Genomic DNA, 15841 nt, shown 5'->3' on the forward strand with positions numbered 1-15841 from the left:
TCCCCGTGGGGCCCACGTGATTTCCCCGTGGGGCCCACGTGATTTCCCCGTGGGGCCCACGTGATTTCCGGGTGGGGCCCACGTGATTTCCCGGTGGGCCCCACGTGATTTCCGGGTGGGCCCCACGTGATTTCCGGGTGGGGCCCACGTGATTTCCGGGTGGGGCCCACGTGATTTCCGGGTGGGCCCACGTGATTTCCGGGTGGGGCCCACGTGATTTCCGGGTGGGCCCCACGTGATTTCCGGGTGGGGCCCACGTGATTTCCGGGTGGGGCCCACGTGATATCCGGGTGGGGCCCACGTGATTTCCGGGTGGGGCCCACGTGATTTCCGGGTGGGGCCCACGTGATTTCCGGGTGGGGCCCACGTGATTTCCGGGTGGGGCCCACGTGATTTCCGGGTGGGGCCCACGTGATTTCCGGGTGGGGCCCACGTGATTTCCCCGTGGGGCCCACGTGATTTCCGGGTGGGGCCCACGTGATTTCCGGGTGGGGCCCACGTGATTTCCGGGTGGGGCCCACGTGATTTCCGGGTGGGGCCCACGTGATTTCCGGGTGGGGCCCACGTGATTTCCCCGTGGGGCCCACGTGATTTCCGGGTGGGGCCCACGTGATTTCCGGGTGGGGCCCACGTGATTTCCCCGTGGGGCCCACGTGATTTCCGGGTGGGGCCCACGTGATTTCCGGGTGGGGCCCACGTGATTTCCGGGTGGGCCCCACGTGATTTCCGGGTGGGGCCCACGTGATTTCCGGGTGGGGCCCACGTGATTTCCGGGTGGGGCCCACGTGATTTCCCCGTGGGGCCCACGTGATTTCCCCGTGGGGCCCACGTGATTTCCCCGTGGGGCCCACGTGATTTCCGGGTGGGCCCACGTGATTTCCGGGTGGGGCCCACGTGATTTCCGGGTGGGGCCCACGTGATTTCCGGGTGGGGCCCACGTGATTTCCGGGTGGGGCCCACGTGATTTCCGGGTGGGGCCCACGTGATTTCCGGGTGGGCCCCACGTGATTTCCGGGTGGGGCCCACGTGATTTCCGGGTGGGGCCCACGTGATTTCCGGGTGGGGCCCACGTGATTTCCGGGTGGGGCCCACGTGATTTCCGGGTGGGGCGCACGTGATTTCCGGGTGGGGCCCACGTGATTTCCGGGTGGGGCCCACGTGATTTCCGGGTGGGGCCCACGTGATTTCCGGGTGGGGCCCACGTGATTTCCGGGTGGGGCCCACGTGATTTCCGGGTGGGCCCCACGTGATTTCCGGGTGGGGCCCACGTGATTTCCGGGTGGGGCCCACGTGATTTCCGGGTGGGGCCCACGTGATTTCCGGGTGGGGCCCACGTGATTTCCGGGTGGGCCCCACGTGATTTCCGGGTGGGCCCCACGTGATTTCCGCGTGGGGCCCACGTGATTTCCCCGTGGGGCCCACGTGATTTCCCCGTGGGGCCCACGTGATTTCCCCGTGGGGCCCACGTGATTTCCGGGTGGGGCCCACGTGATTTCCGGGTGGGGCCCACGTGATTTCCGGGTGGGGCCCACGTGATTTCCGGGTGGGGCCCACGTGATTTCCGGGTGGGGCCCACGTGATTTCCGGGTGGGGCCCACGTGATTTCCCCGTGGGGCCCACGTGATTTCCCCGTGGGGCCCACGTGATTTCCGGCTGGGGCCCACGTGATTTCCCCGTGGGGCCCACGTGATTTCCGGGTGGGGCCCACGTGATTTCCGGGTGGGGCCCACGTGATTTCCCCGTGGGGCCCACGTGATTTCCGGGTGGGGCCCACGTGATTTCCCCGTGGGGCCCACGTGATTTCCGGGTGGGGCCCACGTGATTTCCGGGTGGGGCCCACGTGATTTCCCCGTGGGGCCCACGTGATTTCCCCGTGGGGCCCACCTGATTTCCCCGTGGGGCCCACGTGATTTCCCCGTGGGGCCCACGTGATTTCCCCGTGGGGCCCACGTGATTTCCCCGTGGGGCCCACGTGATTTCCGGGTGGGCCCCACGTGATTTCCGGGTGGGGCCCACGTGATTTCCGGGTGGGGCCCACGTGATTTCCGGGTGGGGCCCACGTGATTTCCCCGTGGGGCCCACGTGATTTCCGGGTGGGGCCCACGTGATTTCCCCGTGGGGCCCACGTGATTTCCGGGTGGGGCCCACGTGATTTCCGGGTGGGGCCCACGTGATTTCCGGGTGGGGCCCACGTCATTTCCCCGTGGGGCCCACGTGATTTCCGGGTGGGGCCCACGTGATTTCCAGGTGGGGCCCACGTGATTTCCGGGTGGGGCCCACGTGATTTCCGGGTGGGGCCCACGTGATTTCCGGGTGGGGCCCACGTGATTTCCCCGTGGGGCCCACGTGATTTCCCCGTGGGGCCCACGTGATTTCCCCGTCGGGCCCACGTGATTTCCGGGTGGGGCCCACGTGATTTCCGGGTGGGGCCCACGTGATTTCCGGGTGGGGCCCACGTGAATTCCGGGTGGGGCCCACGTGATTTCCGGGTTGGGCCCACGTGATTTCCGGGTGGGCCCCACGTGATTTCCGGGTGGGGCCCACGTGATTTCCGGGTGGGGCCCACGTGATTTCCGGGTGGGGCAAACGTGATTTCCGGGTGGGCCCCACGTGATTTCCGGGTGGGGCCCACGTGATTTCCGGGTGGGGCCCACGTGATTTCCGGGTGGGCCCCACGTGATTTCCGGGTGGGGCCCACGTGATTTCCGGGTGGGGCCCACGTGATTTCCGGGTGGGGCCCACGTGATTTCCGGGTGGGGCCCACGTGATTTCCGGGTGGGGCCCACGTGATTTCCGGGTGGGGCCCACGTGATTTCCGGGTGGGGCCCACGTGATTTCCGGCTGGGGCCCACGTGATTTCCGGGTGGGGTCCACGTGATTTCCGGGTGGGGCCCACGTGATTTCCGGGTGGGGCCCACGTGATTTCCGGGTGGGGCCCACGTGATTTCCGGGTGGGGCCCACGTGATTTCCGGGTGGGGCCCACGTGATTTCCCCGTGGGGCCCACGTGATTTCCCCGTGGGGCCCACGTGATTTCCCCGTGGGGCCCACGTGATTTCCGGGTGGGGCCCACGTGATTTCCCGGTGGGCCCCACGTGATTTCCGGGTGGGCCCCACGTGATTTCCGGGTGGGGCCCACGTGATTTCCGGGTGGGGCCCACGTGATTTCCGGGTGGGCCCACGTGATTTCCGGGTGGGGCCCACGTGATTTCCGGGTGGGCCCCACGTGATTTCCGGGTGGGGCCCACGTGATTTCCGGGTGGGGCCCACGTGATATCCGGGTGGGGCCCACGTGATTTCCGGGTGGGGCCCACGTGATTTCCGGGTGGGGCCCACGTGATTTCCGGGTGGGGCCCACGTGATTTCCGGGTGGGGCCCACGTGATTTCCGGGTGGGGCCCACGTGATTTCCGGGTGGGGCCCACGTGATTTCCGGGTGGGGCCCACGTGATTTCCGGGTGGGCCCCACGTGATTTCCGGGTGGGGCCCACGTGATTTCCGGGTGGGGCCCACGTGATTTCCGGGCGGGGCCCACGTGATTTCCGGGTGGGCCCCACGTGATTTCCCCGTGGGGCCCACGTGATTTCCGGGTGGGGCCCACGTGATTTCCGGGTGGGGCCCACGTGATTTCCGGGTGGGGCCCACGTTATTTCCGGGTGGGGCCCACGTGATTTCCCCGTGGGGCCCACGTGATTTCCGGGTGGGGCCCACGTGATTTCCCCGAGAGGCCCACGTGATTTCCGGGTGGGGCCCACGTGATTTCCCCGAGAGGCCCACGTGATTTCCCCGTGGGGCCCACGTGATTTCCGGGTGGGGGCCACGTGATTTCCGGGTGGGGCCCACGTGATTTCCGGGTGGACCCCACGTGATTTCCGGGTGGGCCCCACGTGATTTCCGGGTGGGCCCCACGAGAATTCCGGGTGGGGCCCACGTGATTTCCGGGTGGGGCCCACGTGATTTCCGGGTGGGGCCCACGTGATTTCCCCGTGGGGCCCACGTGATTTCCGGGTGGGGCCCACGTGATTTCCGGGTGGGGCCCACGTGATTTCCGGGTGGGGCCCACGTGATTTCCGGGTGGGGCCCACGTGATTTCCGGGTGGGCCCCACGTGATTTCCGGGTGAGGCCCACGTGATTTCCGGGTGGGGCCCACGTGATTTCCGTGTGGGGCCCACGTGATTTCCGGGTGGGGCCCACGTGATTTCCGGGTGGGGCCCACGTGATTTCCGGGTGGGGCCCACGTGATTTCCGGGTGGGGCCCACGTGATTTCCGGGTGGGGCACACGTGATTTCCGGGTGGGCCCCACGTGATTTCCGGGTGGGGCCCACGTGATTTCCGGGTGGGGCCCACGTGATTTCCCCGTGGGGCCCACGTGATTTCCGGGTGGGGCCCACGTGATTTCCGGGTGGGGCCCACGTGATTTCCGGGTGGGGCCCACGTGATTTCCGGGTGGGGCACACGTGATTTCCGGGTGGGCCCCACGTGATTTCCGGGTGGGGCACACGTGATTTCCGGGTGGGGCCCACGTGATTTCCGGGTGGGGCCCACGTGTTTTCCGGGTGGGGCCCACGTGATTTCCGGGTGGGGCCCACGTGTTTCCGGGTGGGGCCCACGTGATTTCCGGGTGGGGCCCACGTGATTTCCGGGTGGGGCCCACGTGATTTCCTGGTGGGCCCCACGTGATTTCCGGGTGGGGCCCACGTGATTTCCGGGTGGGGCCCACGTGATTTCCGGGTGGGGCCCACGTGATTTCCGGGTGGGGCCCACGTGATTTCCCCGTGGGGCCCACGTGATTTCCCCGTGGGGCCCACGTGATTTCCGGGTGGGGCCCACGTGATTTCCGGGTGGGGCCCACGTGATTTCCGGGTGGGGCCCACGTGATTTCCGGGTGGGGCCCACGTGATTTCCGGGTGGGCCCCACGTGATTTCCGTGTGGGGCCCACGTGATTTCCGGGTGGGGCCCACGTGATTTCCGGGTGGGGCCCACGTGATTTCCGGGTGGGGCCCACGTGATTTCCGGCTAGGGCCCACGTGATTTCCGGGTGGTGCCCACGTGATTTCCCCGTTGGGCCCACGTGATTTCCGGGTGGGGCCCACGTGATTTCCGGGTGGGCCCCACATGATTTCCGGGTGGGGCGCACGTGATTTCCCCGTGGGGCCCACGTGATTTCCGGGTGGGGCCCACGTGATTTCCGGGTGGGGCCCACGTGATTTCCGGGTGGGGCCCACGTGATTTCCCCGTGGGGCCCACGTGATTTCCGGGTGGGGCCCACGTGATTTCCGGGTGGGGCCCACGTGATTTCCGGGTGGGGCCCACGTGATTTCCGGGTGGGGGCCCACGTGATTTCCGGGTGTGGTCCACGTGATTTCCGGGTGGGGACCACGTGATTTCCGGGTGGGGCCCACGTGATTTCAACGTGGGGCCCACGTGATTTCCCCGTGGGGCCCACGTGATTTCCGGGTGGGGCCCACGTGATTTCCGGGTGGGGCCCACGTGATTTCCGGGTGGGGCCCACGTGATTTCCGGGTGGGGCCCACGTGATTTCCGGGTGGGGCCCTCGTGATTTCCCCGTGGGGCCCACGTGATTTCCGGGTGGGCCCCACGTGATTTCCGGGTGGGCCCACGTGATTTCCCCGTGGGGCCACGTGATTTCCGGGTGGGGCCCACGTGATTTCCGGGTGGGGCCCACGTGATTTCCGGGTGGGGCCCACGTGATTTCCGGGTGGGGCCCACGTGATTTCCCCGTGGGGCCCACGTGATTTCCGGGTGGGGCCCACGTGATTTCCGGGTGGGGCCCACGTGATTTCCGGGTGGGGCCCACGTGATTTCCGGGTGGGGCCCACGTGATTTCCGGGTGGGGCCCACGTGATTTCCGGGTGGGCCCCACGTGATTTCCGGGTGGGGCCCACGTGATTTCCGGGTGGGGCCCACGTGATTTCCCCGTGGGGCCCACGTGATTTCCCCGTGGGGCCCACGTGATTTCCCCGTGGGGCCCACGTGATTTCCGGGTGGGGCCCACGTGATTTCCGGGTGGGGCCCACGTGATTTCCGGGTGGGGCCCACGTGATTTCCGGGTGGGGCCCACGTGATTTCCGGGTGGGCCCCACGTGATTTCCGGGTGGGGCCCACGTGATTTCCGGGTGGGGCCCACGTGATTTCCGGGTGGGGCCCACGTGATTTCCGGGTGGGGCCCACGTGATTTCCCCGTGGGGCCCACGTGATTTCCGGGTGGGGCCCACGTGATTTCCGGGTGGGGCCCACGTGATTTCCGGGTGGGGCCCACGTGATTTCCGGGTGGGGCCCACGTGATTTCCGGGTGGGGCCCACGTGATTTCCGGGTGGGGCCCACGTGATTTCCGGGTGGGGCCCACGTGATTTCCGGGTGGGCCCCACGTGATTTCCGGGTGGGGCCCACGTGATTTCCGGGTGGGGCCCACGTGATTTCCGGGTGGGGCCCACGTGATTTCCGGGTGGGGCCCACGTGATTTCCGGGTGGGGCGCACGTGATTTCCGGGTGGGGCCCACGTGATTTCCGGGTGGGGCCCACGTGATTTCCGGGTGGGGCCCACGTGATTTCCGGGTGGGGCCCACGTGATTTCCGGGTGGGGCCCACGTGATTTCCGGGTGGGCCCCACGTGATTTCCGGGTGGGGCCCACGTGATTTCCGGGTGGGGCCCACGTGATTTCCGGGTGGGGCCCACGTGATTTCCGGGTGGGGCCCACGTGATTTCCGGGTGGGCCCCACGTGATTTCCGGGTGGGCCCCACGTGATTTCCGCGTGGGGCCCACGTGATTTCCCCGTGGGGCCCACGTGATTTCCCCGTGGGGCCCACGTGATTTCCGGGTGGGGCCCACGTGATTTCCGGGTGGGGCCCACGTGATTTCCGGGTGGGGCCCACGTGATTTCCGGGTGGGGCCCACGTGATTTCCGGGTGGGGCCCACGTGATTTCCGGGTGGGGCCCACGTGATTTCCGGGTGGGGCCCACGTGATTTCCGGGTGGGGCCCACGTGATTTCCGGGTGGGGCCCACGTGATTTCCGGGTGGGGCCCACGTGATTTCCCCGAGGGGCCCACGTGATTTCCGGGTGGGGCCCACGTGATTTCCGGGTGGGGCCCACGTGATTTCCGGGTGGGGCCCACGTGATTTCCGGGTGGGGCCCACGTGATTTCCGGGTGGGGCCCACGTGATTTCCGGGTGGGCCCCACGTGATTTCCGGGTGGGGCCCACGTGATTTCCGGGTGGGGCCCACGTGATTTCCGGGTGGGGCCCACGTGATTTCCCCGTGGGGCCCACGTGATTTCCCCGTGGGGCCCACGTGATTTCCCCGTGGGGCCCACGTGATTTCCGGGTGGGGCCCACGTGATTTCCGGGTGGGGCCCACGTGATTTCCGGGTGGGGCCCACGTGATTTCCGGGTGGGGCCCACGTGATTTCCGGGTGGGCCCCACGTGATTTCCGGGTGGGGCCCACGTGATTTCCGGGTGGGGCCCACGTGATTTCCGGGTGGGGCCCACGTGATTTCCGGGTGGGGCCCACGTGATTTCCGGGTGGGGCCCACGTGATTTCCCCGTGGGGCCCACGTGATTTCCGGGTGGGGCCCACGTGATTTCCGGGTGGGGCCCACGTGATTTCCGGGTGGGGCCCACGTGATTTCCGGGTGGGGCCCACGTGATTTCCGGGTGGGGCCCACGTGATTTCCGGGTGGGGCCCACGTGATTTCCGGGTGGGGCCCACGTGATTTCCGGGTGGGGCCCACGTGATTTCCGGGTGGGGCCCACGTGATTTCCGGGTGGGCCCCACGTGATTTCCGGGTGGGGCCCACGTGATTTCCGGGTGGGGCCCACGTGATTTCCGGGTGGGGCCCACGTGATTTCCGGGTGGGGCCCACGTGATTTCCGGGTGGGGCGCACGTGATTTCCGGGTGGGGCCCACGTGATTTCCGGGTGGGGCCCACGTGATTTCCGGGTGGGGCCCACGTGATTTCCGGGTGGGGCCCACGTGATTTCCGGGTGGGGCCCACGTGATTTCCGGGTGGGCCCCACGTGATTTCCGGGTGGGGCCCACGTGATTTCCGGGTGGGGCCCACGTGATTTCCGGGTGGGGCCCACGTGATTTCCGGGTGGGGCCCACGTGATTTCCGGGTGGGCCCCACGTGATTTCCGGGTGGGCCCCACGTGATTTCCGCGTGGGGCCCACGTGATTTCCCCGTGGGGCCCACGTGATTTCCCCGTGGGGCCCACGTGATTTCCCCGTGGGGCCCACGTGATTTCCGGGTGGGGCCCACGTGATTTCCGGGTGGGGCCCACGTGATTTCCGGGTGGGGCCCTCGTGATTTCCGGGTGGGGCCCACGTGATTTCCGGGTGGGGCCCACGTGATTTCCGGGTGGGGCCCACGTGATTTCCGGGTGGGGCCCACGTGATTTCCCCGTGGGGCCCACGTGATTTCCGGCTGGGGCCCACGTGATTTCCCCGTGGGGCCCACGTGATTTCCGGGTGGGGCCCACGTGATTTCCGGGTGGGGCCCACGTGATTTCCCCGTGGGGCCCACGTGATTTCCGGGTGGGGCCCACGTGATTTCCCCGTGGGGCCCACGTGATTTCCGGGTGGGGCCCACGTGATTTCCGGGTGGGGCCCACGTGATTTCCCCGTGGGGCCCACGTGATTTCCCCGTGGGGCCCACCTGATTTCCCCGTGGGGCCCACGTGATTTCCCCATGGGGCCCACGTGATTTCCCCGTGGGGCCCACGTGATTTCCCCGTGGGGCCCACGTGATTTCCGGGTGGGCCCCACGTGATTTCCGGGTGGGGCCCACGTGATTTCCGGGTGGGGCCCACGTGATTTCCGGGTGGGGCCCACGTGATTTCCCCGTGGGGCCCACGTGATTTCCGGGTGGGGCCCACGTGATTTCCCCGTGGGGCCCACGTGATTTCCGGGTGGGGCCCACGTGATTTCCGGGTGGGGCCCACGTGATTTCCGGGTGGGGCCCACGTCATTTCCCCGTGGGGCCCACGTGATTTCCGGGTGGGGCCCACGTGATTTCCAGGTGGGGCCCACGTGATTTCCGGGTGGGGCCCACGTGATTTCCGGGTGGGGCCCACGTGATTTCCGGGTGGGGCCCACGTGATTTCCCCGTGGGGCCCACGTGATTTCCCCGTGGGGCCCACGTGATTTCCCCGTCGGGCCCACGTGATTTCCGGGTGGGGCCCACGTGATTTCCGGGTGGGGCCCACGTGATTTCCGGGTGGGGCCCACGTGAATTCCGGGTGGGGCCCACGTGATTTCCGGGTTGGGCCCACGTGATTTCCGGGTGGGGCAAACGTGATTTCCGGGTGGGCCCCACGTGATTTCCGGGTGGGGCCCACGTGATTTCCGGGTGGGGCCCACGTGATTTCCGGGTGGGGCCCACGTGATTTCCGGGTGGGGCCCACGTGATTTCCGGGTGGGGCAAACGTGATTTCCGGGTGGGCCCCACGTGATTTCCGGGTGGGGCCCACGTGATTTCCGGGTGGGGCCCACGTGATTTCCGGGTGGGCCCCACGTGATTTCCGGGTGGGGCCCACGTGATTTCCGGGTGGGGCCCACGTGATTTCCGGGTGGGGCCCACGTGATTTCCGGGTGGGGCCCACGTGATTTCCGGGTGGGGCCCACGTGATTTCCGGGTGGGCCCCACGTGATTTCCGGGTGGGGCCCACGTGATTTCCGGGTGGGGCCCACGTGATTTCCGGGTGGGGCCCACGTGATTTCCCCGTGGGGCCCACGTGATTTCCCCGTGGGGCCCACGTGATTTCCCCGTGGGGCCCACGTGATTTCCGGGTGGGGCCCACGTGATTTCCGGGTGGGGCCCACGTGATTTCCGGGTGGGGCCCACGTGATTTCCGGGTGGGGCCCACGTGATTTCCGGGTGGGCCCCACGTGATTTCCGGGTGGGGCCCACGTGATTTCCGGGTGGGGCCCACGTGATTTCCGGGTGGGGCCCACGTGATTTCCGGGTGGGGCCCACGTGATTTCCGGGTGGGGCCCACGTGATTTCCCCGTGGGGCCCACGTGATTTCCGGGTGGGGCCCACGTGATTTCCGGGTGGGGCCCACGTGATTTCCGGGTGGGGCCCACGTGATTTCCGGGTGGGGCCCACGTGATTTCCGGGTGGGGCCCACGTGATTTCCGGGTGGGGCCCACGTGATTTCCGGGTGGGGCCCACGTGATTTCCGGGTGGGGCCCACGTGATTTCCGGGTGGGGCCCACGTGATTTCCGGGTGGGCCCCACGTGATTTCCGGGTGGGGCCCACGTGATTTCCGGGTGGGGCCCACGTGATTTCCGGGTGGGGCCCACGTGATTTCCGGGTGGGGCCCACGTGATTTCCGGGTGGGGCGCACGTGATTTCCGGGTGGGGCCCACGTGATTTCCGGGTGGGGCCCACGTGATTTCCGGGTGGGGCCCACGTGATTTCCGGGTGGGGCCCACGTGATTTCCGGGTGGGGCCCACGTGATTTCCGGGTGGGCCCCACGTGATTTCCGGGTGGGGCCCACGTGATTTCCGGGTGGGGCCCACGTGATTTCCGGGTGGGGCCCACGTGATTTCCGGGTGGGGCCCACGTGATTTCCGGGTGGGCCCCACGTGATTTCCGGGTGGGCCCCACGTGATTTCCGCGTGGGGCCCACGTGATTTCCCCGTGGGGCCCACGTGATTTCCCCGTGGGGCCCACGTGATTTCCCCGTGGGGCCCACGTGATTTCCGGGTGGGGCCCACGTGATTTCCGGGTGGGGCCCACGTGATTTCCGGGTGGGGCCCACGTGATTTCCGGGTGGGGCCCACGTGATTTCCGGGTGGGGCCCACGTGATTTCCGGGTGGGGCCCACGTGATTTCCGGGTGGGGCCCACGTGATTTCCCCGTGGGGCCCACGTGATTTCCGGCTGGGGCCCACGTGATTTCCCCGTGGGGCCCACGTGATTTCCGGGTGGGGCCCACGTGATTTCCGGGTGGGGCCCACGTGATTTCCCCGTGGGGCCCACGTGATTTCCGGGTGGGGCCCACGTGATTTCCCCGTGGGGCCCACGTGATTTCCGGGTGGGGCCCACGTGATTTCCGGGTGGGGCCCACGTGATTTCCCCGTGGGGCCCACGTGATTTCCCCGTGGGGCCCACCTGATTTCCCCGTGGGGCCCACGTGATTTCCCCATGGGGCCCACGTGATTTCCCCGTGGGGCCCACGTGATTTCCCCGTGGGGCCCACGTGATTTCCGGGTGGGCCCCACGTGATTTCCGGGTGGGGCCCACGTGATTTCCGGGTGGGGCCCACGTGATTTCCGGGTGGGGCCCACGTGATTTCCCCGTGGGGCCCACGTGATTTCCGGGTGGGGCCCACGTGATTTCCCCGTGGGGCCCACGTGATTTCCGGGTGGGGCCCACGTGATTTCCGGGTGGGGCCCACGTGATTTCCGGGTGGGGCCCACGTCATTTCCCCGTGGGGCCCACGTGATTTCCGGGTGGGGCCCACGTGATTTCCAGGTGGGGCCCACGTGATTTCCGGGTGGGGCCCACGTGATTTCCGGGTGGGGCCCACGTGATTTCCGGGTGGGGCCCACGTGATTTCCCCGTGGGGCCCACGTGATTTCCCCGTGGGGCCCACGTGATTTCCCCGTCGGGCCCACGTGATTTCCGGGTGGGGCCCACGTGATTTCCGGGTGGGGCCCACGTGATTTCCGGGTGGGGCCCACGTGAATTCCGGGTGGGGCCCACGTGATTTCCGGGTTGGGCCCACGTGATTTCCGGGTGGGCCCCACGTGATTTCCGGGTGGGGCCCACGTGATTTCCGGGTGGGGCCCACGTGATTTCCGGGTGGGGCAAACGTGATTTCCGGGTGGGCCTCACGTGATTTCCGGGTGGGGCCCACGTGATTTCCGGGTGGGGCCCACGTGATTTCCGGGTGGGCCCCACGTGATTTCCGGGTGGGGCCCACGTGATTTCCGGGTGGGGCCCACGTGATTTCCGGGTGGGGCCCACGTGATTTCCGGGTGGGGCCCACGTGATTTCCGGGTGGGGCCCACGTGATTTCCGGGTGGGGCCCACGTGATTTCCGGGTGGGGCCCACGTGATTTCCGGGTGGGGCCCACGTGATTTCCGGGTGGGGCCCACGTGATTTCCGGGTGGGGCCCACGTGATTTCCGGGTGGGGCCCACGTGATTTCCGGGTGGGGCCCACGTGATTTCCGGGTGGGGCCCACGTGATTTCCCCGTGGGGCCCACGTGATTTCCCCGTGGGGCCCACGTGATTTCCCCGTGGGGCCCACGTGATTTCCGGGTGGGGCCCACGTGATTTCCCGGTGGGCCCCACGTGATTTCCGGGTGGGCCCCACGTGATTTCCGGGTGGGGCCCACGTGATTTCCGGGTGGGGCCCACGTGATTTCCGGGTGGGCCCACGTGATTTCCGGGTGGGGCCCACGTGATTTCCGGGTGGGGCCCACGTGATTTCCGGGTGGGCCCCACGTGATTTCCGGGTGGGGCCCACGTGATTTCCGGGTGGGGCCCACGTGATATCCGGGTGGGGCCCACGTGATTTCCGGGTGGGGCCCACGTGATTTCCGGGTGGGGCCCACGTGATTTCCGGGTGGGGCCCACGTGATTTCCGGGTGGGGCCCACGTGATTTCCGGGTGGGGCCCACGTGATTTCCGGGTGGGGCCCACGTGATTTCCGGGTGGGCCCCACGTGATTTCCGGGTGGGGCCCACGTGATTTCCGGGTGGGGCCCACGTGATTTCCGGGCGGGGCCCACGTGATTTCCGGGTGGGCCCCACGTGATTTCCCCGTGGGGCCCACGTGATTTCCGGGTGGGGCCCACGTGATTTCCGGGTGGGGCCCACGTGATTTCCGGGTGGGGCCCACGTTATTTCCGGGTGGGGCCCACGTGATTTCCCCGTGGGGCCCACGTGATTTCCGGGTGGGGCCCACGTGATTTCCCCGAGAGGCCCACGTGATTTCCGGGTGGGGCCCACGTGATTTCCCCGAGAGGCCCACGTGATTTCCCCGTGGGGCCCACGTGATTTCCGGGTGGGGGCCACGTGATTTCCGGGTGGGGCCCACGTGATTTCCGGGTGGGCCCCACGTGATTTCCGGGTGGGCCCCACGTGATTTCCGGTTGGGCCCCACGAGAATTCCGGGTGGGGCCCACGTGATTTCCGGGTGGGGCCCACGTGATTTCCGCGTGGGGCCCACGTGATTTCACCGTGGGGCCCACGTGATTTCCGGGTGGGGCCCACGTGATTTCCGGGTGGGGCCCACGTGATTTCCGGGTGGGGCCCACGTGATTTCCGGGTGGGGCCCACGTGATTTCCCCGTGGGGCCCACGTGATTTCCGGGTGGGGCCCACGTGATTTCCCCGTGGGGCCCACGTGATTTCCCCTTGGGGCCCACGTGACTTCCCCGTGGGGCCCACGTGATTTCCGGCTGGGGCCCACGTGATTTCCCCGTGGGGCCCACGTGATTTCCGGGTGGGGCCCACGGGATTTCCGGGTGGGGCCCACGTGATTTCCGGGTGGGGCCCACGTGATTTCCGGGTGGGGCCCACGTGATTTCCGGGTGGGGCCCACGTGATTTCCGGGTGGGGCCCACGTGATTTCCCCGTGGGGCCCACGTGATTTCCGGGTGGGGCCCACGTGATTTCCCCGTGGGGCCCACGTGATTTCCGGGTGGGGCCCACGTGATTTCCCCTTGGGGCACACGTGATTTCCCCGTGGGGCCCACGTGATTTCCGGGTGGGGCCCACGTGATTTCCGGGTGGGGCCCACGTGATTTCCGGGTGGGGCCCACGTGATTTCCGGGTGGGGCCCACGTGATTTCCGGGTGGGGCCCACGTGATTTCCGGGTGGGGCACACGTGATTTCCGGGTGGGCCCCACGTGATTTCCGGGTGGGGCCCACGTGATTTCCGGGTGGGGCCCACGTGATTTCCCCGTGGGGCCCACGTGATTTCCGGGTGGGGCGCACGTGATTTCCGGGTGGGGCCCACGTGATTTCCGGGTGGGGCCCACGTGATTTCCGGGTGGGGCACACGTGATTTCCGGGTGGGGCCCACGTGATTTCCGGGTGGGGCCCACGTGTTTTCCGGGTGGGGCCCACGTGATTTCCGGGTGGGCCCCACGTGATTTCCGTGTGGGGCCCACGTGATTTCCGGGTGGGGCCCACGTGATTTCCGGGTGGGGCCCACGTGATTTCCTGGTGGGCCCCACGTGATTTCCGGGTGGGGCCCACGTGATTTCCGGGTGGGGCCCACGTGATTTCCGGGTGGGGCCCACGTGATTTCCGGGTGGGGCCCACGTGATTTCCGGGTGGGGCCCACGTGATTTCCCCGTGGGGCCCACGTGATTTCCGGGTGGGGCCCACGTGATTTCCGGGTGGGGCCCACGTGATTTCCGGGTGGGGCCCACGTGATTTCCGGGTGGGGCCCACGTGATTTCCGGGTGGGGCCCACGTGATTTCCGGGTGGGGCCCACGTGATTTCCGGGTGGGGCCCACGTGATTTCCGGGTGGGGCCCACGTGATTTCCCCGTGGGGCCCACGTGATTTCCGGGTGGGCCCCACGTGATTTCCGGGTGGGCCCACGTGATTTCCCCGTGGGGCCACGTGATTTCCGGGTGGGGCCCACGTGATTTCCGGGTGGGGCCCACGTGATTTCCGGGTGGGGCCCACGTGATTTCCGGGTGGGGCCCACGTGATTTCCCCGTGGGGCCCACGTGATTTCCCCGTGGGGCCCACGTGATTTCCCCGTGGGGCCCACGTGATTTCCGGGTGGGGCCCACGTGATTTCCGGGTGGGGCCCACGTGATTTCCCCGTGGGGCCCACGTGATTTCCGGGTGGGGCCCACGTGATTTCCGGGTGGGCCCCACGTGATTTCCGGGTGGGGCCCACGTGATTTCCGGGTGGGGCCCACGTGATTTCCGGGTGGGGCCCACGTGATTTCCGGGTGGGGCCCACGTGATTTCCGGGTGGGGCCCACGTGATTTCCGGGTGGGGCCCACGTGATTTCCGGGTGGGGCCCACGTGATTTCCGGGTGGGGCCCACGTGATTTCCGGGTGGGGCCCACGTGATTTCCGGGTGGGGCCCACGTGATTTCCGGGTGGGGCCCACGTGATTTCCGGGTGGGCCCCACGTGATTTCCCCGTGGGGCCCACGTGATTTCCGGGTGGGGCCCACGTGATTTCCCCGTGGGGCCCACGTGATTTCCGGGTGGGGCCCACGTGATTTCCGGGTGGGGCCCACGTGATTTCCGGGTGGGGCCCACGTGATTTCCCCGTGGGGCCCACGTGATTTCCGGGTGGGGCCCACGTGATTTCCGGGTGGGGCCCACGTGATTTCCGGGTGGGGCCCACGTGATTTCCGGGTGGGGCCCACGTGATTTCCGGGTGGGGCCCACGTGATTTCCCCGTGGGGCCCACGTGATTTCCGGGTGGGGCCCACGTGATTTCCGGGTGGGCCCCACGTGATTTCCGGGTGGGGCCCACGTGATTTCCGGGTGGGGCCCACGTGATTTCCGGGTGGGGCCCACGTGATTTCCCCGTGGGGCCCACGTGATTTCCGGGTGGGGCCCACGTGATTTCCGGGTGGGGCCCACGTGATTTCCGGGTGGGGCCCACGTGATTTCCGGGTGGGGCCCACGTGATTTCCCCGTGGGGCCCACGTGATTTCCGGGTGGGGCCCACGTGATTTCCGGGTGGGGCCCACGTGATTTCCGGGTGGGGCCCACGTGATTTCCCCGTGGGTCCCACGTGATTTCCGGGTGGGGCCCACGTGATTTCCGGGTGGGGCCCACGTGATTTCCGGGTGGGGCCCACGTGATTTCCGGGTGG

This window comes from Ovis canadensis, chromosome 10, assembly GCF_042477335.2.
Source record: "Ovis canadensis isolate MfBH-ARS-UI-01 breed Bighorn chromosome 10, ARS-UI_OviCan_v2, whole genome shotgun sequence".
Taxonomy (NCBI): Eukaryota; Metazoa; Chordata; class Mammalia; order Artiodactyla; family Bovidae; genus Ovis; species Ovis canadensis.